At 41.7% G+C, this 25072-nt stretch overlaps 1 protein-coding gene and 2 long non-coding RNA genes across 3 annotated transcripts in view; 2 read left to right on the top strand and 1 right to left on the bottom strand.

The window, feature by feature from the left end:
- ccn6 (cellular communication network factor 6) overlaps window positions 1–25072 on the top strand; it is a 58735-nt gene that overhangs the window by 29573 nt on the left and 4090 nt on the right. The gene's annotated exons all lie outside the window — the stretch shown is intronic.
- On the top strand, window positions 13754–15096 carry LOC144031352 (uncharacterized). The gene is made up of 3 exons (XR_013287507.1): window positions 13754–14024; window positions 14465–14695; window positions 14972–15096. It is a non-coding gene; the product is annotated as an uncharacterized LOC144031352 (long non-coding RNA).
- On the bottom strand, window positions 15389–16139 carry LOC144031353 (uncharacterized). The gene is made up of 2 exons (XR_013287508.1): window positions 15891–16139; window positions 15389–15809 (listed from the first exon to the last, which is right to left on the bottom strand). It is a non-coding gene; the product is annotated as an uncharacterized LOC144031353 (long non-coding RNA).

A 25072-nucleotide genomic window follows, 5' to 3' on the forward strand; every position in this document is an offset into this window, starting at 1 on the left:
TTATTTTGATAGTCCTGACTCTACTCTCACCCCAGGTCACTTACCCTTCCTGCAGCTCAATGATTACCGGTCCACGCCCATGATCAGCACCACCTGTTTCCAATCAACCCGGACAATAAAAGCCACCTTCCTTCTCCAGTTGGTTGCCGAAGTGTCACACATCTCAGTGCATGGAAGCGTCCTCCCAGTCCTCGTACCACAGTCCTTGTTTGATGTCTAGCCTTGCCTTGTCTTGCGCCTTTAGTTTGCCCTGGTTTTCCTCCCTTGTGGAGCGCCTTTTGTTGTCCCTGTTTTTGAGTGCCCTTTTTTGTATCTCCCGTTTGGAGCTCTTTTTGTTCAGCCTTTTTTCCCTCCTTGAGAGGCGATTTGAGTCTCGTGCGATTAAAGCTGCAGCCTTGTTGGCCAACTTACACTCTGCGTTTGAGTCCTACCTCCTCTCGTCGTGTCAATATTCAAGGCCCTAATTTGATCATATATATATATATATATATATATATATATATATATATATATATATATATATATATATATATATAATGTATTAATATTATAATGGCGGCACGGTGTTCGAGTGGTTAGCACGTCCGACTCCCAGTTCTGAGGACTTCGGTTCGAGTCCAGGCTCCGGCCTTCCTGGGTGGAGTTTGCATGTTCTCCCCATGCCCGCGTGGGTCTTCTCCGGGTACTCCGGTCTCCTCCAACATTCCAAAGACATGCATGGCAGGTTGATCGGGAGCTCCGAATTGTCCCTAGGTGTGCTTGTGAGTGTGGATGGTTGTTCGTCTCTGTGTTCCCTGCGATTGGCTGGCAACCAGTCCAAGGGTGTTTTTTACATTGACTGAGGCACTTTTTTTTAATTTTTTTTTATTTTGAGTGACAAAAATAACACATTTGTTGTTATTCAAAATTTTATTTCATTTATATTACCAGTAGAACATGCAAGACATCGCCCTCTGTACTTTTAAATAGGTATGGGTTGTTTTTATCTACATGAGAATAAACATTATTTAAAAAAATAAAAAAAAAAAAAAAGGTGCCCGCAATGTTGAGTTAAATTTGATGTTTTTGTTTAAAGTTTATATTTTACAGGAGAATAATTGTTTTCAAAAATTAAGGAAGGCGCTTAAAAAATAACTATTAAAAGTTTTTGACTCGAAATATTCTTTGTATGTGATGATTCTACATTAATTTAAACACTGTGCTTGGGTAAATATTTGTTACAACCTTTATAAAAAAAAAAAAATGCGCGATTAATTAGTAATTTTTTTTAATTGTTTGACAGCCCTAATATATATATATATATATATATATATATATATATATATATATATATATATGTATATAGACAGATCATAGATTTGCTGTTAGGACAATATTGCTTCTATTGTCCAAACAGGGCATCTAAAATAAAAATAAATAAAAAGCTATACATACATACATAGGTCTGATACCACTGAATATTTTGAGGGGTCGAACGTAAAAACAAATATTCAGAAATGATTTAGTTATCACGTTTCCAAGAGGGAGCCACCCCTTGGCTCAAATTGAACACTCAACTTTATTTATAAAGCATTTTAAGAACAGGCATTGCTATATACAAAGTGCTGTACATGAAACATAAATCGGTTGTGCAGTAAAGGTAACAAAACAAGAACAAAGCAAACATTTTGAAATGCGCAAATTTTACATCAGTAAATTAATAAGAAGTAGGCGAGTGACTTAATAAATAATAAATAAATAAATGCATAGCTAAATACCGTAAGTAGAGTAAACATCAAATTCATACACACCACAAAACACCAATACAAGTCTCATGGTGCGTCAAAAGCCGAAGAATACAGATGTGTGTTAAGACGTGTTTTAAAAGAGGAAAAAGAGGGGGATTGCCTAATATTTTGTGGGAGGTTGTCACAAAGGGAGGGAACAACAACTGCAAAGGCTCCATCTCCTCTTAAGGCCTCAGTATGCTTCTGCGACGGACTCGCACGGGGGGGTTACGGCGTTGCTCCGCTCGTGCGTTTGCCTTCCGACTTGTGCGCAATACACATCTGTGTCTGCTGGAGTTTCACACCAAGTCCCGCTGTCGCTATGGCTGGGACGCCACAGAGTGGCGATTCCTCTGCATTTTATGACGGATTCAGGAAGTTCAATTTAATTCAGAAACACGAAACAAAGCCGAGGGGAGAGTAAGTTCATCACCGTGGCAATTAATTATTGCCAATTTGCACCGGTGTCGGCCGTAAACTCGCCAAAACACAACAGCCGTGCGCTTAGCGAACACAGTTTTTTTTTTTTTTGTTATTGTTGTTTTCCGCCTCTCGTCCCAGGCACATATCCACATGCACAGCCGTGGTCTCCGAGCAGGAAGTCGATTTACGCCGCCAGTTGCCTTCACGGAAACTATCTGTGCGGGGGGCGGGGAGAGAGAGAGAGAGAAAAAAGAAAAAACGCCATCGAACGGACCAATCAGAAGCGAGCTACGCCCCGCCATCTACGGCGTCCAAGAATTGGCGACGTGTGCACGTCAGCCGGCCACAAGCGACGCGGCACTTAAAATTCAATCGACGGCGCTCATCGACGCGAGAGCAAACGTGGAGGCATAAATTAGGCTTTAGCCTCCACTTAGCCCTCGGTACCTCCAATTGAGTCCGGTCTTTTGACCTGAGGCACCAGGCAGGTGCGTAGGGGTGCAAGAGCTAAGGTGGGGCAAGACCATTTAGAGATTTGAAAACAAATAGAAGTGGACTCTAAATTTCACGGGCAGCCAGTAAAGAGAGGCCAGGATAGGGGTTATGTGTTCCCCCTTACGGGCACCAGTAAGGAGACGAGCAGCAGCATTTTGGACAAGCTGGAGACGTTTGAGGGAGGACTGGCTGATTCCAAAGTAAAGTTCATTACAGTAATCCAGCCGAGATGTAACAAAGGCATGGATTATCTTTTCTAAGTGCTGCTGAGATAAGAGATTTTTTACCTTAGCCAGCTGCCTAAGATGAAAAAAGCTGGATTTGACAACAGCGGAAATTTGCCAGTCTAGTTTAAAGTCGGTGTCCATCTTGACACCCAGGTTTGAGGCTGTTGGCTTTAGATAGTGTGCCAGAGGACCCCATTTGTCCTCCAGTTTATGTTTCCCGTGGAGATGGACATTACGGACAAGAACTCGGTCTTCAATTTCAAAACGGCTAGGCCTTATCTTTTGGTCAAACTGGTTTTTGTTTTTCACAGCGGACTTGAGTGCATTTTTAGAAGCAAGTTTGTAACTTTCTTCAAGGTGTAAACGCAGGTTCTTCACATATTCAGGGTGAGAAATTTCTGAAGTTTGTCGGACAGGTAGATTAAACGCTAAATCAACTGGCAAGCGTGGACAACGAACGAACATTAGTTCATATTGCGTGAATCCTGTGACCTTATGCTTCGTACAATTGTAACGCATGTACCAAAAGGTTTGACATGCTCGCGCCACTTGGACTTTTCTTTATTTTCAAGAGTGTCCCGAGCATGTTGAGGAGGGTTCAACTGAAACGCTCGACCGGATTTCCCCTCGGCTGGTAAGGAGTGGTTCTGCTTTTGCTGATATCAGCAACTTCACAAAACTCTTTAATGAGTACGGATTCAAAATCCCTTCCTTGATCTGAATGGATGCTCTCTGGGATTCCATAGTGCACCATAAAGTCATTCCAAAGGCACTTTGCCACAGTCTTGGCCTTCTGGTTGGCGGTAGGGATGGCAACAGCAAATTTTGTAAAATGATCCATAAGAACTAAAATATCCTTGGTGTTACTACTGTCAGGTTCAAGTGAAAGACAATCAATGCACAACAGTTCAAGTGGGCGACTGGTCTCAAAGTTAATAAACCTTTACATGTGGAATTTTTTTTTGCCAGGTGTGATGAGTGTGTAAAGCTCAGTGGGTTTTGGTGAATGTTAAGATTTGCAAAAATCATCGTACTTTTATATTTTGAGGCAATGAGTTGTCCTGATTGGTATTTTTTGTAAAAGTATATATCCACATCATTGTTCGTTGTACTCATTGCACAATGTTGCTTTTATTGTCCATAGAGGCTATAAAAAATAAATAAAACAAAATAATAAGTACATATGTTTGGATAGGTCTGATGCCAGTGAACATTTTGAGTGGTGGAAAGTAGTTATCACATTTACAATGAGTTTACAACTTTAGTACAAAATACCGTAAGTGGGGTATTTTTTATTTTTTTTATGCCTCAATGGCTAGGTGGTGCTGTATTTCTAACTGAATGTTGCCATAGAGATAACAAAAATCGGCGTCCTTTTTTAATTTTAGGCAATCAGTTGCCCTGATTGGTATTTTTTGTAAAAGTATATTTTCACATCATCGTTCGTTGTACTCATTGCACAATGTTGCTTTTATTGTCCATAGAGGCTATAAAAAATAAATAAAACAAAATAATAAGTACATATGTTTGGATAGGTCTGATGCCAGTGAACATTTTGAGTGGTGGAAAGTAGTTATCACATTTCCAATGAGTTTACAACTTTAGTACAAAATACCGTAAGTGGGGTATTTTTTATTTTTTTTATGCCTCAATGGCTAGGTGGTGCTGTATTTCTAACTGAATGTTGCCATAGAGATAACAAAAATCGGCGTCCTTTTTTAATTTTAGGCAATCAGTTGCCCTGATTGGTATTTTTTGTAAAAGTATATTTTCACATCATCGTTCGTTGTACTCATTGCACAATGTTGCTTTTATTGTCCATAGAGGCTATCAAAAATAAATAAAACAAAATAAAAAGTCCATATGTTTGGATAGGTCTGATGCCACTGAACATTTTGAGTGATGGAAAGTAAAAGAATATTCTTAAATGACTTGGTTATCACACTTACAATGAGTTTACAAATTTTGTACAAAATACCATATGTGTTTTTTGTTTTGTTTTGTTTTTTTATGCCTCAAGGGTTAAAAGATACGGTGAGTAATGACGACCAATAATTTCATCCGTCCTAATCTTCATTCATGAAATCGGACGACAAAACATATGGCCACCTACACACCTATTTAGCCTCAAAATAAATATAGCACAACTCAAATTTATCAGTCGCCGCCACCTGCCGCACACTTGCGTGTACAGTACTCAGTTTACAAAACGCGCAACATTACAGCAGCCGAAAAGTCATCTCACAATGGTGAAGTGTTGCTTTAAAACCAAGTTCAAACAGAAGAAATAAACAAGTTAGACACTCATCTCAAGGTCTCATGAGACAAAAAAAATAATAAAAAATCACCAAATTTACGTGTGCACTTACGGTATTAGGCTTTAGTTACAGCGGTGGTGACGTCCCTGCGACCCCCTTTCCCTCCTTCCTCTCCGTTTCAATGAGCATTTAAATCGCGGCTTTCCGCGATTACGTAATCGCGCATTGTCAAACCGCGGTTTAATCGCAAATGCAATTCATCGTTTAGCCCTAATATGTATGTTAGAAGTGTCAGTCGATTACATTTTTTAATCATAATCGTGTGACTTCAATAATTTTATATCTCAATTTAGATCTAAATTTATAATAAAGTGTATGGTTTTTTTTTGTTTTTTTTTTATAATTGTTCAGACTCTTGTTAACATAAAATTGGGAAGAAATGTTAACCTAATAGAAATATGTTTGCACTTTTTAGTCATTGATTCAGTAATTTCTTAACAATTCACAGTTGTTGTTTTTTTTTTTCTAATTAAAAATAGGTACTGTACTGTAAAAAAAATGTGTGACATTGATTTGTGTTGGACATTTGTCTGTCACCACATGGCATAATTGCGTATGTAAGACAATGGTGACAGCTCAGTGTTATATCACTTTGTACTTAAAGGGGGACGTAGCAGGATTCAGAGTTTTTGCACATTTGCGACCCCTCTGGCGAAATGTGGAATGGACCCCAGCAACGTGCACACGGCCAGAAGCGTGCGCGACTTTTCGGCACGAGCAAACCTCCAAGTTAATTGAACAAACGTAAACACGGAGCACAACGCCTTTTTCATAGGCTTAATAATGTCTACAGAGGTAAGAAACGTATTAATCCTCGTTACTTTGTATGTGAAAGTAATTTGGAGTGACAAAAGCTTACATAATTACAACCTTACAAACGTAAATAGTGCATCCTGTGAATCCGATGACATTGAGGATAGCAGTGCGTTGCTAATATGCCCAAGTGCGAAGACATTAGTAAGCGACCGTGTGGTAGTTTTATTCTGCATTGTTAATCATAAATAGACCCTACTGTATTTTCGTTACGAAGTGTTACCTTTTTTACCAAAAAGTCTGCAAGCTGTGGGTCCCGTTTCATCCCCAGGATAGCTCTTAGCTCTCTCCACCTGACGAACGCTGCACCTATATTTATCTGCGTCCTCCCGTGACGCTGGTCTGAAAGTTTTTTACTTCTCTTTGTCTTCCGTGGAGTCTCCATAAAGGATTGAGACGTATCGGGTTTAGGTCTCTTTAAATCCAGTTTGAATTAGCCGTCCTGTCCATGAAGTTGCGTGAACAATCGCGAGAGCTAACAGGAACAATAGCGTGCACGCGCATGACATCATGCTCAGAGAAAAAGCTAAAGATTCCAGCCTGAACGCTCCAATATTTTTTCCTTTTACAGAAAAATAGGGGCAACAGTCATTGTGCCATAGTCGTGCCTCCTGTCCATTATACAATTCTTAAAACATGTGCGGGTGAAAAATATGCTTATTTTAACACTCAAATTTGAGTCTAATCTTGCATCGTCCACCTTTAAAAAGACTTGTTGTCCCCTCGGAAGGCAGTTCCGACCCGACAGCGATTGGCCCCGTACTTCCTACTTCCTGTAACCCTAAGATGTTGTTGTTGGTCCTGGAGGCTGGGTAAAAGGCAGGTTACAAATCGTTTAAAGTTCTTGATGTTTTCTGGCGTCTTCCCTGCTAAATGAACCAGACATGGCAGGACAGGATTTCAAGCTCCTTTCCTTTTATTCAACTTCTCGAACGAGGCTCGCTTGGCTAAAACCTCTCTCTCTTTTGCGCTCATGAAGTGCAGTATCCAAAACACTTCAGCATGTAAAACTAAAATACAATACCGAAATTAATAATTCTCAGATCAAATAGTCAATTGCAAGTAAGTAAAAATACATATAAAGTAACTTGAAGATTAATACGTTTCTTACCTTTCCTCCGTGACCAGGCGGGTGTCACATGACTACTAATGCGCAAAAATTGTTCCTATTACACTTTCTTTTTTTTTTTTTTTTTTTTTTTTTTTTTGAAGAGCTCAGAATTGTTCATTCGGTAGTCTTACCGATTCAACGTCTTGTCATCATTGCTCTTTTTTTTTTTTTTTTTTGTGTGTGTATGTGTGCGTGCGTTTGCGTGCGTGCGTTTGCGTGCGTGCGTTTGCGTGCGTGCGTGCGTTTGCGTGTGTGCGTTTGCGTGCGTTTGCGTGCGTGCGTGTGCGTGCGTGCAAATACGTATAAATTTATACTCATTCATTCACCTAAAACCTTATAAATATCCCATTACCCTTCGCCTTAACCAGGTACTTCAGAATCTTGCCAGAGTCGTGAGATTTAAATGGTCAGGAGACCAGAGAAAAGGTCAGAAAAATAAGAAATAAAGAGAAAAGAAAGGTAAATCAAAGTGACATCCAGCACCGACCAAAAACTTCCTGCCTTCCCCATGATTACAAAATCAAAGTCTTACGCCAACCCCGGAAGCCTCTAAATTCCAGCAAATTTAGCGAGATCTCAAGAGCCCAGAGGAAAAACTAAAGAGAGGAAGGAGGGAAGGATCGATAAGGCAGAGTGAGATCAATAGAAGCCAGTACATCCAATCCATCAAAGTGAAGTCCAGCACCAACAAGACCCCTCCTGCGTGGTTACAAAACCAGAGTCTTATGCCAACCCCAGAAACCTCATACTTCTAATAAATTAAGATCTCAAGTGACCAGAGGAAAAACTAAAGAGAGGAAGGAGGGAAGGATAGATAAAGAAAAGTGAGAACCACAGACACCAGCACCAACTGATTCAAGGGGCTGTGGGAGGGAGAGGGTACTTCTGTTGAGTTTCAGTAGATGCTGGTGCGACGGATCTGGCATGCATAAGGACCACCACCGAAGAAAGAAGCCGTCAACCGCGGTCCAGCAAAGCGAGCACCCCCCCCCCCCCCCCCCCCCCCCCGGAATCCCCAGGCCGCGGCAGCACCAAGGCCACCCCCAAGCCACCCGAGCGGACACCGGTCGGCGAGCCGACCCAGACACCCGGAACACCCCCGCCCCAGCCCCGGCCCACACCCCCGAGCCCAAGGCCGCAGAACGAGGCCCAGCGGGCCCCCACAGCGCCCCACCGGTCCCCAGCCCCCATCCCCCCACGACCCCCCCGCACCCCACCCAAACCCGCCATCCACCACGACCCAGGCCCCACCACCCCCGACCCCCAAACCCCCGAACACACCCCGACCCCCAGCACCCAACCCCCCACCCACCCATACCTCCACCCCCCCCCAAACAAGCCGCCCCCCCCCCGACGGCCGCCACCCCCCCCCCGCGAACCCGGCCCCCCGCGAGAACCCCCCACCCCCCCCCGGAAACCGGCACCGGGCAGCAGCGCAGAGAGGGAAGATGTGCCCACCCCACCTCCAGCCGCGCGAGATTTGCACAGCGGCGGGAGGGGGGAAGCAGAGGAGGAAGCACCAGGGGAGAAGGCGGAACACCAGAACACCGAGCCCGGTGGGGAGAGGCCCCGGTCGTCACGCCAGAGTACTAGTGACACCTAACCCTGTTACTGAGTCCGCCAGCTCGCCGACTGGCGAGCTCTACCCTTACACCGTGAATGTGGCCCCACCCAGTGTATATACAAGTGTGTGCGTGTGGTGTATTAAAATTGGGAGCAGGTGAGTCGGAGCAGAGGGAAAAAATTTCCCCTACTCCGACACACCCGTATCCCCCCCCAAAAAATGAATATGTATATGTGTGGTGCATTAAAAAAGGGAATGGAGGGACAAAGTGGTGGGGCAGGGACACAAATGGGGGGGACCACAGCGCTGCCAGGCACTGCAGTCCATCCCCTCTGATGGCTCCCCGCCCCAACTCACCCCTCCCCTTGGACGTGAGGTGCATTAAAATTGGAGGGGAGTTGAAGGGTGAAGACGGTGTTTCCACCCTTCCCCACCCCACCAAGAAATGTGTTGTGTGCCCTATGTGTATATTTACAAAGTGTATAGTGCAAGCTAGTGAAGTGAGTAAGAGGAGCGACCAGCGGGGCCTCACCCAACCCGGCGGGTGTAGGTGGCGCGCCCGCCCCCCAGCACCCCCACCCCCACCCGCCCCCCACCTCATCCACCCGGCACCACAATGGGCGGACAGCCAGCGCAGCAGGGCTACCGGACAGCCCACCGGCCACCGGAGCCCGCCCGGGGCGCCAGGAGTTATACCGGAGTGGGGCAGGCCCCAAACCCTCGCCCGGCCCCCGGAGCCCGACGCCCGGGCCGGGGAGGGAGCCCCAGGCCCAGGGAGAGGGAGGGGGATGGGGCCGCAGGGCAGACAGGGAAGGGGGGGGGGGGGGCGGGGGAAGCGGGGAGAAGACGACAAGAAGGCGAAAGGGCGGCTGCAGGGCAGGAGGCGGGGGGGGAGAGGAGGAGGGAGGGCGACAAGGGAAAAGGGACCGGGAGGCAGAGGAGGATGGGCGGGAGGAGGCGAGGAGGGAGAGGCGACGGGGGGGAGGAAGGGGGAGGGGAGAGGGAACCACGGGGCACACCGGAGGCCCACCCACCCCGAACCGCGCCGCCGGGCACGGAGCAGCGGACCGCGCCGGGACGGCACCGCCCCGGGCACCAGGGGAAGCACCCCAACACCGCACCCCACAGGGGGCCCAGGGAGCGGCCAAGACGCAACCGCCACCGAGGTGGGGCAGAACCACCCCCGCCCGACCACAGGGGACGGCGTCAAGAAAATTGACTAATTAGCATGCAGTAACACCAAGTGTTGATGCTTAGTGCCCACTAGAAATAGATCTTAAGGAGTTATTGAGTATAGTGTCGTATAGTGTGGTATGCTCGAGCCCACTAGCAGCAACTAGGTTCCTGACTATATAAAAATAAAAACAATCAGATACAAAATACCAAATACAGGAGCAGCGAAAACAGAAGTTGTAACGATGTGGTGGCTCTCGTTAACAGGCAGAATCTTGGCAGGATTAAGTTGCCAAATTGAGATTAAAATATTCTATGTACATAGACCATATTTGTTTAAATCTTGATACTTGATTTTTATTTAAGGCAGAGATTTTTTTCCATTGAGATATAATTTATTAGTAAGTTTAACCAGTGGTCGATATTTAGAGATTGTTTATTTTTCCAATTGACAAGGATTATTTTTTTAGCAATAGTAAGGGCTATAAATATAGATTGAGATTGTTTACATGGTAGCTCAGTTATTGTTAAGTCACCTAGTAAACACAATCTTGGAGATAAAGGAAGCCTACAGTTTAATATATCAGCGAGCTTTCCCAAGATTTTAGTCTAGAAATGCAGCACTGGAGTACATGACCATAAAGCATGAAGATAAGTATCGGCAGTGTTTTGTGAGCACTGGAGACAAATGTCGGAGTCAGAGAGTCCCATTTTTTTCATCATATATTGTGTAATATATGTTCTATGAAGTATCTTATATTGGATAAGTTGCAAATTTGTCTGTTTGGTCATTTTAAATACATTTTCACAGATTTGGGTCCAAAAGTCTGGTTCCGGAACTATAGACAAGTCTTTTTCCCATTTTAAAGTCGGTAAATACGTTTTATTTGTGTATAAAAATAACTTATATATTTTTGATATTTTCTTTATTGTTGTTGGAGAAAGCTTTATAATATCTTTAGCTAAGACAGGCAGTTGGAGCGTATCCTGAAGTGTTGGGATTTGTTTCTTAACCATATTTTTAACTTGCAGATAATGTAAGAAATTTCCCTTTTTTATTTCATATTTCTGGACCAAGTTTGTATACGATATAAACTTATTATCTGAGAAAAGATGATGAAGGTGTGTAATTCCTTTCTGCTCCCATAGGCTTAAATGGAACGACTGATTATTAAGTTGAAAGTCGGGGTTATGCCAAATGGGAGAGAGCCCACAGGGCGCCAATTGGGAGTTTGTAATTTCTAATGCCTTCCACCAGGCAGTCAGGGTGGCGGCTATCATTGGGTTTTTAAAACAATTATGTCGTCTTATTGATTTTGTAATAAAGAGTAAATCTGACAGTCTAAGATTATTACAATCCTTCTGCTCCAATTCCAACCAACAGTTAGTATCTCTGTTGGGTTGTGTCCATAGCACAAGATATTGTAGTTGATTAGCTAAATAATAGTACATAAAGTTTGGTGCCTCTAAACCTCCTTTAGATTTACTTTCCTGAAGAGTAGATAGACTAATTTTGGCTTTTTTTTTTATTCCAATAGAATTTTATGATAGCAGAGTCCAGCGATTGGAACCAGTTAGACGTAGGTTTAAATGGAATCATTGAAAATAAATAATTAATCTTTGGTAAAACTTTCATTTTTATAGTAGCTATCCGTCCTATTAAAGAGATCGGAAGATTATTCCAGCGCTCCAGGTCACTACGGATACTATCCAATAATGGTGGAAAATTTAAAGAAGTTAATTCAGTTAACTTAGGTGAAATTTTAACACCTAAGTATTTTAAATTACCTGTAGGAAAGGAGTAGTGTGGATCCTGACTTGTAGGATTCCATGAATTTTCTGTAATAGGTAATAATGTTGATTTTGTCCAGTTAATAGAGTAATCTGATAAGTGAGAGAATTTAGTTATTAATTTAAATGCTTCCCCTAGCGAGATAGCAGGTTCTTCTAAATAGAGTAATATATCATCGGCATATAGATTAATTTTATGTTCTATTGTCCCGCAGTGGATTCCTTGGATCCGTCTATCCTGACGTATAGCTAATGCAAGCGGCTCAATAAATATAGCAAATAATAAAGGAGAAATTGGGCACCCTTGTCTTGTTCCCCTTTGTAAAGTAAAACTCTGTGATGTAATCCCATTAGTAGTAACTGTAGCTTTAGGAGAATCATATAATATTGAGACCCATTGAATGAATGACTCCCCGAAGCCGAATTTATTTAAGACAGCAAAGAGGAAGGACCAGTTAACTTTATCGAATGCTTTTTCTGCATCCAGCGAAATAACAACTGCCTTTTTATCATACCGCTGTGACATACTAATCAAGTTAAAGAGTCTCCTAATATTATTAGTAGAATGACGACCTTTAATAAAACCTGTTTGATCACTATGAATAATTGTCGAGATTACCGTCTCTAATCGAGATGCCAAGGCCTTAGCGATAATTTTAATATCGGTATTAATTAGTGATATCGGTCGGTAACTTGACGGGAGGGTAGGGTCTTTTTCTGGCTTTAATAAAAGTTTAATTGCTGCTATATTCATATCTTGACGTATATCACCTTTACTTTTAATTTCAGTTACTACTCTTAGAAATAATGGAGCAAACATTAACCAGAAATGTTTAAAAAATATAGCCGGAAAGCCGTCTGGACCAGGTGCTCTGCCATTAGGCATACTGTCTAAAGCACGATACAACTCATCTATAGTAAACGGGGTATCGAGAATATCTTTATGTTCAATAGATAACTGAGGTATATTTAAGCTGTTTAGGAATTCCTCAATATATTCAGGGTTAGGTCTATTAATTTCTGTGTATAGATTTTGATAATAGTTATAAAAATATGGTTAATTTCTTCTGGTGATTGTGTGCATTCACCATTTATATCTTTAATAGCCGTTATAAGAGATTTTTCCCGATTCCGTTGAAGTTGATTTGCCAGGAATTTACCTGATTTATTATTATGTTCAAAATTATTATATCTCAACTGTTGTATTATAAACTCTGTCTTTTTAGATAACATGTTATCTAACTGTATTTTTATATTCTGTAGTTCTATCCATATTTGATTATTTGGGTTTAATACATATTCATCCGTTAGTTGTTTAATTTTATCTTCCAGGTATTTTTCTAATTTTTGATCCTGTTTCTTTTTATAAGTTGAATATGATATAATTTTCCCTCTAATTACCGCTTTCCCTGCTTCCCAGAGAAGAGATGGAGATATATTTGGAGAGTCATTTATTTCCAAAAAATCTGCCCACTCCCTTCTAATAATTTTATCAAACTCTACGTCTTTCAGTAATGAGATGTTAAAACGCCATATCGGGGGAGGTTTAAAGGTAGAGTCAATTTGTAGAGTGAGGGAGACTGGTGCATGATCACTTATAATTATAGAATGTATTTTTATAGCAGTTTTATCAACAATAGAATTATTTGTAAGGAAAAAATCAATTCTTGAGAATGATCGGTGCACAGCAGAGAAGAAAGTAAATTCCTTCTTAGTTGGGTTTTGAAGTCTCCAGCCATCGCTGAGGCCAAAATCCTCCATATATTCATCTATTACTTTAGCGGATCCTAATCGCCTTGTATATATCGTATTATTAGAACGATCTATTAACGGGTTCAAGACCGTGTTAAAATCACCTCCAATAATAATAGTAGAATTTGTTGCTAAATCGAGTAACCGAGAGAAAAATTCATGGAAAAAATCAGGGTCATCATTATTTGGGGCATATAAATTACCAATTGTATATACTTTATTAAATATAGTTACCTGGATAATAATATATCGGCCCTCTAAATCTGTTACTATATTATTTAGAGTAAAGAATAGGTCGCTTGCACATGTCGTCACTTCCGCCTCGGATTTCTCGTAGTCGCCATGCTGGGTGGCCTCCATTTACGTAGCGATTCGGTCTAACACGTATCTATCACGTTTGTTTTCTGCGTTTAAAATGGTACATTGTTGCTGCATCGTTGGCTGTTCGAACAAAGCCAAGGGGGAAAATGGTCGGTCTTTTTTCCGAATTCCGAAAATAATTAGGAACCAGGGCCTGGAGACAGAGGAGTGCGGACTCCGGAGGGAAGTCGTTACTTTGGGCTCGTGTGTGCAGCGATCACTTTGTGAGCGGTAAGCTTGTTTACCTTTATTTAATGCATGAGGATTAATAACGTTTCGACCGCCCATATATGGGCAAGTTGCTTATGTTTTGGATTCATGAGCAAGCAAGTTCGGTAGTACAAGCTGGCTAGCGGACGTTAGCCGAAAGCTAACATCGAACATTTTCACCCAAGTAGTGCCAGTGCAAAGTGTTTACTGCTGAAATTGGATTGATTAGTCTTGGGCTTTTAATGCCGATAACATGTTTTTTGGTGGCAAAATGTAAACTTGGAAAAAAAAGAGACAGAAGGGGCTGATGCAAGAAAACAGACCCCCGGGGGTGATGCAAGAAAACAGACCCCCGGTAGCCTACACATCATGCTAAAGAACTTATTCACGGCCACCCTACTGCGGTAAAATAACCAGTCTTTCCATATTTTATTTGTTTATATATTTGTTTATTTTAACAGGTCGCCCTGCGCCCGTTTTTCTGTCCAATCATCCCGACTGGGCTCCAACATTAAAGTTGGGTCCCAAGTGACAACATCTATGTCTCAGCCCAGTCGGTGCCAAGATATGAACGTGCACAGGAGAGACAAGCAAAGAAAAGACGACTCGAAGTGGCAGAGATTGTTGCAGTTATGCAGCCAGATGGCTCCGGTAACCTGTACCCTCAAGTACTGCTGACATCATTGACTCTGGTATGCCACTCAGAATTCATTACATGATATATTGTATGCATGAGTGAATGTATGTGTTTGTTTGTGTGTGTACACGCACCTTATATTTTAGAGACATTTGGAAGTGTTTATAGAAATAAGTATTTGCCTGTAGCAATGTTCATACATTAAAAAATGCAACAAAATGTGTACATTTCTTTTACACTGACAAAAAAACTATACTACTTTACTATATTAAACCTATTACTGGTACCGTATTTTTTTGTGATCTTTTTTTTTTTTTTTTTATGTCTTTAGGGATCTCATGCCACACCGACTTGATTGCCAATGACATGATGGAAACGAAGGCGAGCATCAAAGCATTGGAGGAGGACAACATGCGACTGTTTGTTTGGCGCTAATAAAGGCAGCGTTTATACAAATTCTATTGTTGGGTTTGTTTACAAAGCTATACATAATACAAATGACAGGATTTGACTCAATGTGCAATATGGTCCCTCTTAAAGTAATGGCATAAATCTCTATTATTTCTAAAAGCACAAAAAATGAAGTGAATAATGATTAGATGTAGTAATTTCAGGGTTAAAAATTGAACTGTTAATTAATGTAGTTTATTTTAGCACAGGTGCCTACCATCCTGAGATGACGGTATGATGTAATGTTGATGGGGTACGCAATGACTTTCATTATGCTATGTACAGAGGAAAAAGTTGCTCTCTTTTAAATTTGTTTAATGTAAGACAAGTACCAGTACTGTGTTACAGTTTTCCCAATAATCCTTGTTTCACACTTGTCACAAAACCACTGTCCTTTTGGCAGTCTAGATTGGCACACTTCAAGTGATATCATTTGATTTTACAATCTGCTGCAGCACAAAAAACTACTTTATTCCGCATCTTTGAAGTACATGAGCAAGTGGTAGGTGACAGCGGCTGAGCAGGAACACTGGAAGTCCACTGCTGATCTAGTAAATGCTCTCCCGAGCAGTTCAGGTAAGGAGGGGATTTTGGGGGAAAAAAACTCTGGCTTTTCCAACTGGCCAAAACGAGCGATCTGGGTGGACTCGCTCAATCACACTTTGTCCACACCACAAAGTCGCAGAAGTCCGTCCAGTTAAACTCATCTGTGCCTGAATCTGAAAATATTACAAACATTGTAATGAAAATATGAAACATAGAATTAAATAAGAAACTACAAAAAGTAAAGCCATACATACCTGGTAATACTATTGGTGTTGTCGTGACAAGTGATGGGAATTGTTGCCATCTGGCACCAGACAGAAATTGGGTGTTGTGACAGCCTCCTTAACCGTGAGATCATAAGAAAAGCTGTCAGTATGCTCAGTAGTTACCATGAACACGTTTTATTGTACTGGAAACTGAAACTAAAAATACGTCCTCTGAGAGTGGTTAACCTTAACCATTTAGAATAAGTTGATTAAGTAACATGTAACTAGTGAAAGGGTAGCATTAAATTTAATTAAGCCACGGGGAGGCTTGCATAGTTACTTTTTATTCTTATACGCTCTGCCATATTTGCCTGTTATAAAATTGTTAGAAAAACCACATCAGGTAAACCTAGCTGTGCATGTAAACACAATGATAACAGGAAGCCTGAGAACAAATCAGCATTTTTGTGTGCAGAATTACCAACACCATGTGGTTTACTTACAGCAACCGTTTCTTCTGATGCGATGTTAAAGTTTACACTCTGTATCCACCCGCTTACAAAATAATTGTAAGCCTCCAGGGATTTGTTGGCGTGTTATGGAGCATGTTGTCAACACGAGGTAGGGAAAGATGTCCAGAGATGTCACATTTGGCCAGCAAGCTTTCTCCGTCAAAAAAAAAATCACCCTTGGTCAGGACGTAATTAGGATCAATCCCGCCACACAGAGACACCTTCTGCCTGTATCGTTGTTTTTGATCTTTCGGTAAATCGTGAAAATACTGCGAAAATTACATCAGGTTGATAAGCTCTACCGTGTAACTCGCGAGTGTACCTTGTGAACCGGCGGACACCCAATATGGCGCCCGAAGGAAAAACTCCCATGATGCATTACGATGTGCAAGCGACCTATAAATTCTTATGTATAAGTATAGAGACACCTCTTTGTCTACTATTATAGGAGGCAGAGTAAACTTGACTAAAATTTTTATCTATAAATAATTTTTCTTCTGATTTTTGTAAGTGGGTTTCTTGTAGGAGACAAATATCTGCCTTAAATTTTGAGAGATGGTCTAAAATTTTTATTCTTTTTGCCTGGGAGCGAGCGCCACACACATTCCAGGAGACCAGAACTAATTTCTGCATACAAGCAATATAGACTCAGTCTTATGTATACATCTATATAAGCTGCTTATTAATATTAACATATTGTAGGATAGCAAAAGAGTAATTAGGCAATTTATATAATTTATATAAAGAGAGAGATAGCAAGTAGATAAGTATAATAGTGAAGAAACGTGGGGGGAAGTGAGTGTGAAGGAAATCTGTGGGGGATTCAACATAACAATACACCAGTAAATGGTGACCTAAGCGAGATTATTATTATTATTATTAATTTATTTTAAGAATATATTTTTATATTATTATTATTATTATTATTATTACTATATAGCCTATGCATAATATAAATTCATATTCTATTTCGTAACCCATTATCCATACATATACATACATATACATATACATATATATACATATATACACATATACATACACATACATATACATATACATACGTCAAATAATCACACAATGCTCGTCTCTACCAATTGTCAGTTAGAACAGCCAAGGGGTCGAGGTTGGGTTTCGGAATAGCTGGCCGTCGATATATAATTTATCAACGACCATCGAAGTCCGTTTACCCTCCTGTCTATTTTGTTTCATTATAGGAAACAGTACTTTTCGCCGCTCGTTTATCTCTCTTGGGAATTGATCATTCATCCCGAAAGATGTCCCTTTGAGCTCCCGTCCTTTACTTTTTACCAATTCTTTATGTTTAAAATGTTCGAACTTAGCAATAATAGGACGGGGCTTATTGCCCTTACGAGCTCCGAGCCGGTGTACACGGTGAAAAGAGATATTATTTACCGTCTCCTGTGGGATCTTTAGCGATGATGTCATGAATTTTTTTATCTCACCCTCTGGATTATCTGGAGAATTTTCGGATATACCTGAGAATATTAGATTTTCCCGCATACTACGGGATTGAACATCTAAGACCGTTTCCTTTAGCATTTTATTTTCCTTTTTAATCGTCTCCAACTCGGCTGTGACAGCGACGAGAGAGGAGCGTAGCTCGGAGTTATCGCATTGGAGATCGCTTACCTGTTGGCTAACGAATTCCAAACTTGCCTTTAATTCTTTGACGTCCTCGCGGATAAGACAGAGGACGTCAAGTTTTTTATTTATGGAATCCAGCATACTCACCGATACGTCGGCGGTTGCTAAATCGTCCGTGTCTGTTGACGAGTCATTTTTCCTTTTTTTTTTCGAAGGATTATCCCGACTAGCCGCCGGCTCATCCATCGCGCAGCTATAAAAATAATCGTCAATAAAACGTTCGAGGTCGTCCACACTGGATAATATTTCCGATCTTTCTTAGAAAAGAAAAAAATCGAATTTATCTAATCATTAAATTCGGGTTTAATTAGAAATATAAAGCTAATTCTATTTTAGCAGCAGAGCGCCGCCATGTTAGATTTTCCCAGTCTCGCTACCGGTCACGCGATAGTCACAGCATCTCGCGATGGGAAATGTAGTTCCCATCCCCAAAGTCTCCCATCTCCCCCCCTCCTATTACACTCCTATTAACACTCCTATTACACTTTCGACACATCTCAAAAAGCACCTCATGAGCGCAAGAACTTTTTTGTGATATTTGAAGTTGTTTTTTTTTTTTTTGCAATATATATATATATATATATATATATATATATATATATATATATATATATATATATATATATATATATATATATATATATACATTGATAAGCTGACAACAAAAACATGACATCGCTTTTCATATGAGTATCCAACAGAAAGGTCAATCATTCTGGCCAAGCTGCTTACTAGGGATGTAACAATATCCAAACATCACGATACGATATTATCACAATATGAAGGTCACGATACGATAATTATCATGGTATTGTGGGGGGCGTTGGCGATATTTAAAAGAGATCACAATATTGTAAAATAAAATAAAAAAGAGAGCTTATACTTTAAAACAAAAAACAAAGTACAATATTGTGCTTTTGTGCGTAACAGCAATGCATATAAAACACCTTTTGTTGTGGGTGCAAGTCATTAACTGGACCCCAAAGCAGACGAAGACTGAGCAGGTGAGTAGCAACAATGAATTAATAACAAAAGGAGCACGATGAGAACGTGAGGGAAAAATGCTTTACAAAGTACAACCAAAATGGAACAAAAGGAGCATCAAAGGCGATATCAACTATCTAGCAAAAAAGTACAACAAAAATCCAAACAAACTGAACAGCTGGGCGGAGTCCCAACTGAAGGACGTCGTCGGATAAAAATACAAAAATGCTACTGTAACCAGTTTAACAGAACAACGCAAATGATTCTAGGTAAGACTACGGAGCTAAGTGCAGTGGGCTGTGACCATAAATGAATACATCAGAGCAGATAACTTAACAAAACACTTTAGTAACAGTATGTCACCAATTACAACAATAACAGACAAAATGAACCATTAAAAATAAAATAAAATTGGGCCCTTTAAAAAATAAAGAGTCGTCTTAAGTAGTCCGTTAAGTCAAGTCTAAAAGTCTGTGATCACTTGTTTTCTCGCTTGCATCCTTTTCCAAAAGTTCGTGTCAAGTTCTGTTCGTTGGTACTGTCCTACCACACTGTAGAGATCCGTGAATGATGATTCCTCACTGTTCAATCTGGGTGGCTCGCCATCAATGGTCCCAGAATCTTCCACGAGGTTTTTGATCCGTTCAAAAGACCTGACCGAGGCCAACAATAATCAAAAAACGCGGATTCGCCCGGTTCCTGATCACTTCTCTTGTCTTCAACAGTTGTCTTCGTTGACTTAATTGTGTATAAATGGGTTTTAATCACGTTAAAGTTGTTTCTGAGCGTTCGGTTTCTCTGCTGCGGTGACTCCGTCCAGCGTGCTCGTTCCTCGCGCTCTCTCTCTCCCTCTCTCCAACGTTCACTCTCTGCCTGTCAATCAAGTGACTACGGGGAGGGACTTCCGGTATAAATGAACGTCAACGGCAGATTGTGTTAAAAAAATAACACAATAAAAATACTTTTATGGATTGAAATAATATTCTAATGATATTAATTATTTTTCTGTTTTTTATCTTTTTTGTATTTTAACCCTTAATTGTTCACAGGGTTACATCCTCCCTCCCTGAAGTGACATGAGTCCCTTCATGTTCTACTGCTCCCTGAATAATTACTCTCAAACGCGCCAACCAAAGCTTGGTTAAAACCATCAAGTATGGTCTGGGCAAATGTAATCAATGGTTTTCCAAGTTGGGGGTAAGTGAACCTTCCTGGGGGCTTCCGGGATCGCTCGGACCTCCGAGGATGGTCACTACATTCCTCAGTATCACTGTGTTCACCTTGGACCACAGAATCTCGACCAACATCTGGAGCTGATGGAGCGTTATTCACTTGAAATTTTAATTGTGATCCCTCCATTAGTTCCTCTTGAAGACACAAGGGTTCTTTCTCCTTCTCTATTCCATTCTCCTTACCCGATGACTTATCCATCTGTGCTTTTGAGTTTTCTCCCTTTCCAGGTATTTTGATATTGCATTCTCTTTCAGCATCAGGAAAATTTTGTCTTTGGTCAGACTGTTGTTCCACTGATTCAGACTCAGTATCCAGTGGATTGTGAATTGTTTCTGTATCCTTTTTGTATTGTCCTGGATCTCCTTCCGATTCAAAAACAGGTAATGTTTCCCCAGGTTGCTGTTCCATCGAGTTCTTTTCTATATAGTTGGGATTGATTCCTACAGAAGCTGGTTCAGGTAAGCTGTCATACTCCACTCCAGTAGGGTTCTCCACTTCAGCAGGTAAGTGTCCAACAAGTCTCGTCTCCACCTCAGAAATGTTCCTTGGATAGAATGATGACTCATCATCATCATCATCATCATCATCTGAAAATGGTGGTTGCTCAACTGTTTGAATAGGAGTTTGCCGGGTTCTGGGCCTACGAGTGGGTTTTGGCCTTTCTGCTTCTACATCTTCTCCTGAAATGAACCCACAAGGTAAAAGTAGGTCACGATGTAATGTGCGGCTCGGCCCTTCCTGACCTTCGGGACACACTACATAGACAGGTATATCGCCCACTCTCTTCTGCACAATGTAAACCTTCGACTCCCAACGGTCAGCAAGCTTGTGCTTTTTCCGAAGACGAAGGTTACGTACAAGGACTCTATCTCCTTCTTCAAGAGTAGATTCTCTTACTCGTACATCAAACCTTTTCTTGTTCTTATCGGCTATTTTCTTTGCATTTTCAGCTGCCAACAGGTAGCTTTCTTCCAGATGAGACTTGAGATTTTTTACATATTGCGAATGTGAGGTAGACGATCTGTCTTTGACTGGTAATCCAAAGGCAATGTCAATCGGCAATCTTGGCTGACGTCCAAACATCAACTCATATGGGGAAAATCCAGTGCTGTCATTTCTCGTGCAATTATAAGCATGAGCTAGTGGCTTGACATGTTCCCGCCACTTTGTTTTTTCCTTTTCCTGAAGAGTACCCAGCATGCTCAACAATGTGCGATTAAATCGCTCTACTGGGTTCCCTCTGGGATGATATGGGCTTGTCCTCACCTTACGGATACCAGCCAGAACGCATAGCTCTTTGATGGTTTGAGACTCGAAGTCACGCCCTTGATCGCTATGGAGGCGTTCTGGGAACCCATAATGAGAGAGGAATTGGTCCCACAAACATTTGGCGACTGTACTGGCCTTTTGGTCTTTCGTAGGTATAGCTACAGCATACCGTGTGAAGTGGTCGGTAATAACCAGGATATCTTTGGTATTGTGGCTGTCTGGTTCCAAAGACAGGAAGTCCATGCAAACCAGTTCCAGGGGCCTACTGGTTTTGATGTTAACTAACAGCGCAGCCTTCTCTGGTTGACTTTTTCTCTTCACACACCTTTCACAGGTCCGAATCTTTGTCTCAACATCAGACGACATCTTTGGCCAGTAGAACCTTGATCTTGCCAGCTCAAGTGTACGCTCCATGCCCAGGTGGCCCATTTGATTGTGAAGACTGGTAAGTACTGATGGCCTCAATATGTGTGGCAAAACAAGTTGACATACAGGTCTATTGTCACAATGTCGTCTTCTGTATAACAGATTATCTTTCAGTTCAAACCGTCTCATCTCCCGGAACATCAGCTGAAACTCAGGTGACTGTGATTTGAGGTTGGCAGGTACAGGCTCTTGGGACAGTAGAATCTTTATGATGCTGTTAATAACTGGGTCGGCTCTTTGAAGATTTACAAGTTCTGCATTGGTATACTTGGGAATTGTAAGAAGACCTTGACTTTCCTCCTCTTCAAACTCAGCAGGAATAGCATCTGGATGGATAGCAAGAGACTCTACTAAGCAAGAAGGGGTGAGATCTCCTTCACTAGCAACAATGTGGTTCTGGCATGTTGCCTTGAATGTTTCAGCACAACAGAATTTGCTGTCATCAGGAGTCAGGTGATGTGACGTGAACTCATGTATCCTTTGACTTTCACCTTGCGACTGCTCATCATTTATCAATTCACCCTGAGGTCTTCTTGACAACCCATCTGCGTCTTGGTTCTGCTTGCCTGCTCTGTACATAATGTCAAATGTGAAGGTGGACAGGGAAGACAACCACCTATAACTGGCAGCATCCAGTTTAGCAGAGGTGAGTATATACCTCAGTGGGTTGTTATCAGTTACCACCTTGAAGTAGTTACCATACAAGTAGTCATGGAATTTTTCGGTGATAGCCCATTTTAGGGCTAAAAATTCCAACTTGTGTGCTGGATATTTTGCTTCACTGCGTGATAATCCTCTACTTGCGTAGGCAATGACTCGACTTCGTCCATCCTGCTCCTGGTATAACACAGCTCCGAGTCCCGTTGTACTAGCATCTGTATGGAGCACATAAGGTAACTTCGGATCTGCGAACCCTAACACAGGGGACAATGTGAGCTTTTCAATGATGTTCTCGAAAGCCTGCTGACAAGTAGGGGTCCATCTCTCTGCAAATGGCTCTTTGGGGTGAAAGTACTTGCCATCAGATTTAATTGGTTTGCTACCTTTCCGGATCGGTGGGTAGCCTGCAGTCAGGTTTGTCAAGGGCTTCACGATCTTTGCATAATCCTGTACGAATCTCCGGTAATAACCGGAAAATCCAAGGAAGGACTTCAGCTCCTTCAATGTCTGAGGTCTCGGCCAGGTCTTGAGTGCTTTAACCTTCTCTGGATCAGTTTCAACTCCATTCCTTGAGACAATGTGTCCCAAGTAACGCACTGATGTCTTGAAAAAACTACATTTTTCTGGTGATAACTTGAGACCGTTTTCTCTCAGTCGGTTCAGAACATTGATCAGTCGGGATTCATGTTCCTCCAAGGATTTGGAAAAAACAATCAAGTCATCAAGGAAAACAAGCACTTCTCGCAGGTGTATATCTCCCATGCACTTTTCCATTAAGCGCTGAAAAGTAGACGGTGCATTTGTTATTCCCTGTGGCATACGATTCCACTCCCAAAATCCTAAGGGACAGACAAAGGCTGTTTTGTGTTTGTCGCTCTCCTCCATCTCGACCTGGTAGTATCCAGATTTTAAATCCATGACAGAGAACCATTGAGATCCACTGAGTGCAGAAAATGATTCCTCCAGATTTGGTAAGGCGTATGCATCCTTAATGGTCTGGAGGTTTAACTTTCTGTAGTCCACGCACAGTCTTACATCACCATTTTTCTTTTTGACGACCACAATTGGGGATGAAAAAGGTGACTCTGATTCTCTGATAATTCCAGCATTGAGAAGGGTTTGGAGATGGCGTCTTACAGCTTCAAAATCCTGTGGATGAATAGGACGTGGTCGCTGTTTGAATGGTGTCTCATCCTTGAGTCGGATATGATGTTTGACATTTGTAGCATGCCCAAAGTCAAAATCATGATGAGAGAATACATCAGAGTAGTCATTTAACTTTTTGGTTATTCTTGTTTTCCACTCCTCTGGAAGTGAGGAATCGCCAAAATTGAACTTTAACTTTGTGTCTGGTTCAATGTTTTGTTGACTAAATATACTGGCTTTAGCTTGAAAGTTGTTTGACTGAAGGGATTCATCACATGGTTGGGCAGCTCTTTTGTCTTGGTAAGAATCTTGGATAGTTTCTTGAGCTACTGTTAGCTCAGCAATGACACAATTGATGGGTAATGTTATGTCATGATCCGTTTCATTTCTGAGCACTACAGGTACCTTAAAAGGGTGTTGAGTCGGTAAGGTCACCAGGCAACAATCGGTGAAGATTCCACCAGGTAAAGATGACATCGCTGGTGACTCTAGCAGTGCCCATTGCTCATTGCCAACTGTTTTTTCACTTGCAAATCCTTGCAGGACAACTTTCTGACCGGCTGGAATTGTAGTAGGTATGCTGCCTCTGCATTTTACCAGGCCAAGCCTTCCACTGGTGCGTTGCTGATGTCGTAGCTGGAGAGTTTTCAGCACTTGAGCATACCCACAGAATGTGGTAGAATTGTGGGTGGTGTCATCGCAGTACTCTTCATAGAGAGGATCAAGAGTGTTTGTTCCGATTAGTACTGGTATACTGCTGTTGGAACGAGTATCCTGTACTATCAAAGCAAGTGTGTCAATTTCTGGTTCTGAGGCGATAAAGTCTTTTGGAAACTTCAAGCTCACTTCCACATAACCAGCATAAGGCACAGGTTCACCATTGGCTCCTTCGACCTCTAGTATGTCACTCACTGGCTTGATTAAGTAGCCTGAAAGGAAATCATCGTAGAATGACTGAGATATTGTGGTAACCTGAGAGCCGGTATCAAGTAGACAATTACTCTCCACCCCTCCAACTTCAACAGTAGCAGTACACTTGCGTCCAATAAGTCCTTTCGGAATTCGTCTTGAATGTTTAACTGGTTGCCCTTTCAGTGTTGCCGTTGTCTTTGATTTCTTTTTGAGGCTTTGCTGGTTTTCGGTTCCTGATAGCCCCTCTGCAGGAGCCGCTTCTAGTTTAAATGTGAAGAGTTAGTTGAAGTGTTCTTCTCATCCCAAGCCTTTTGTTTTTCTTTCAGCTCTTTTCTCTTCATGTCAACAAGGGTTGGATTTTCTGGATTGCAGCAGCTCGTGACAATGTGGCCGTCCTCCCCACATCTAAAACAATACCAT

Source organism: Festucalex cinctus, chromosome 12 (genome assembly GCF_051991245.1).
Source record: "Festucalex cinctus isolate MCC-2025b chromosome 12, RoL_Fcin_1.0, whole genome shotgun sequence".
NCBI lineage: Eukaryota > Metazoa > Chordata > Actinopteri > Syngnathiformes > Syngnathidae > Festucalex > Festucalex cinctus.